A 2,346-nucleotide genomic window follows, 5' to 3' on the forward strand; every position below is an offset into this window, starting at 1 on the left:
GAAGGACGCGCTCGCCTTCCCGCCCCCTCGGCAACCCCTAGGTCGCCTCACCCGACAAACCAAGTCGCCCAAAACCACCAAACAACCCCAACCGAATCGCCAAACACGAGGACGCTCTCGCCTCCCCGTCCCCTCGGTGACCCCTAGGTCGCCTCACCCGACGAACCAAGTCGCCCAAAACCATCGAACACCCCCAACTGAATTGCCTAACACAAAGGATGCACTCGCCGTCCCCACTTCGATGACCCCTAGGTAGCCTTACCCGACGAATCAAGTCGTCTGAAACCACCGAAAACTCCCAACTGAATCGCCTAACGCGAGGATGCACTCACCTCCCGCCCCCTCGGTGACAGGTCGACTCGACCTGGCCCACCATCTGTTCCAGCCGGGCTGAACATGGTAGGTGCTGGCACGATAGTTTCAACAGTTGCAGACGCATCAGACGCACCAGTAGCAGCTGCCGCTGCAACATGAAACCCCACACCGACAACATCTTCGACAGGAGCAGAACACCAATCCGGCGGCTCGTCTACCCCCTCGATAGAAATAGGGACCTTCTCAGGTCGAGCTTGTGTGCAGTTCAGGGGACCACCATCACAGTCATCAAAGTCATGGGGGAGCTCATTGTGGTCAAGGCTGGACATCTGCACATTTTAGAAAACAAAAAGTAGGGAAGGAATTATTTCGGAAGGGACATAATGTAAATGAAAACACGTTTTGAGAAGAAAAAAACTCAATGAACAGGGGCATTTATTTTCAAAAATCACCAGAACACACCCAAACTCAGTGAGCAGTATTCATATGGATTCATGATTTTTTTTTACTAATAGTTTCAGGCTTCTTTCCTGGAGTTTTTATTTTGTGTTTTTGTAAGCAATTTAGTCTAAAGTAACTAGCTTTTTTTAAGCAACTGCCTTACTACAATAGCTTTTTCCTAGCTTTTTCTTGAAGCAGTTCTTACCATGCATAGATTATTAACACACAAAACTATGTTTCCTGTTTGTTTTGCAGAAGCAACGTGCAAGCCAATAGACATGATGTGTTTTCAAGAGGCAGTAGTTTTCCTTCATGCCAACAATATTTTCAGTTCTGCAGGTGTAGGGGGAGGCAAGAACAGGGGGACAAGATTCATGTCAGGTTCTGCAACAACAATTCGGTACAGGGGCAAATTTTGCAAGCAGTAGATCAAGGGGTAGGTACATAAAGGGAAACACACTAGTTCTAGAACAACCAAGGATGTTGGCAGATTTAATGGTGTGTTTTGCCTTGATTACCTTTGTTGTCGTCTTCCCTGGGAGTTTTTTGCCCAGCTTTGGCAATTTCATTGCCCACAATTTCTCCAAATTATTGCCTGATCAGCAAGTTTTTGCAGACATAATTGCAGTTTTTCCCCAGATTTTTGCTTGATTTTTTCTCCTTCCCCTGCTGTGTTTTCCGTTGTGGGAGGGGAGCTCTCCAACCACTAAGCCATGGCGTGCGGCGTCGGAAGAAGATGTTGCACGGGGGACGCTGCTGGGCGTAGGGTTTCCCTGGTGGCGGGGCAGAAGCGAGATCACGTGAAAAGGGTTGTTTTATTTGGCGTGACGTGGCAACGACAGAGGAGGTGTACCTGCCTTTTTTTAGCATGTGGGTGGGACCGACACGGGAAACTTTCCTTAACTGAAGGCCGCTAGATCGGCCCGCACAGCGCGCGGGCGCTCTGTAGCATCGTCCTTTTTTAAATGTTTGGCACGAACAAGTTATGCTCAAGGCATATGATCATCAATATGAGGAAGCATGCAAACTATTATGAGCAATGTCTGCATTAGTTTCACCAGATGTTGAGGAGATGTAATTGCAGAGCGAGTGAGAGGACACCGTGTGAACGTATTATTCAAAAATCATGCAAAACTCTAGCTGCAAATATGGTTGGAATGTTTTGGAGTTAATTTGGAATGCCATTAATTCGACTTCCAGTCAAGGAGAACAGCCAACTAGATAATTTTCTCTCGGTTTTGCTGAAACTCATTCAGCTGAGAATTTGTTTGGTCTCATTCATTTTTTCTACCGTCGGATCAAATCACTCTGGGATTCGTATTTTTGTCGAGGTGGAGAGCTTCCTAGCGAACAAGGCACAACCTATATGTTGTTCGGCTCGCAGGCCCTTTTTTCTTTTTTGTGTGGCACCATTTTTCTTGCCCCACGTTGGGTTTTAGCCCGCTACGCATGTGTGGGCTTGTGACTTGGGTCCGGTGTCCTAGGCTACACGGGACGTTTTTTTTCTGCATTGTGTTTTTCTTTGCTGTTTTATTTTTTATCCATTATTCCTATTTAACTTTCAATTTTAGCTGCCTTTTTCTATATTTT

General features: G+C 46.6%; 1 long non-coding RNA gene across 1 annotated transcript in view; it reads left to right on the top strand.

Annotated features, from left to right (window-relative positions):
* LOC119276613 overlaps nt 1–1,660 on the top strand; it is an 18,507-nt gene extending 16,847 nt beyond the window's left edge. Inside the window, exon 3 of the long non-coding RNA XR_005136674.1 lies at nt 1,012–1,660. This is a non-coding gene — a long non-coding RNA (uncharacterized LOC119276613). The remainder of the gene's footprint in view (nt 1–1,011) is intronic.
* The last annotated feature ends 686 nt before the right edge of the window (nt 1,661–2,346 follow it).

Source organism: Triticum dicoccoides, chromosome 3B (assembly GCF_002162155.2).
Source record: "Triticum dicoccoides isolate Atlit2015 ecotype Zavitan chromosome 3B, WEW_v2.0, whole genome shotgun sequence".
NCBI classification, from domain to species: domain Eukaryota; kingdom Viridiplantae; phylum Streptophyta; class Magnoliopsida; order Poales; family Poaceae; genus Triticum; species Triticum dicoccoides.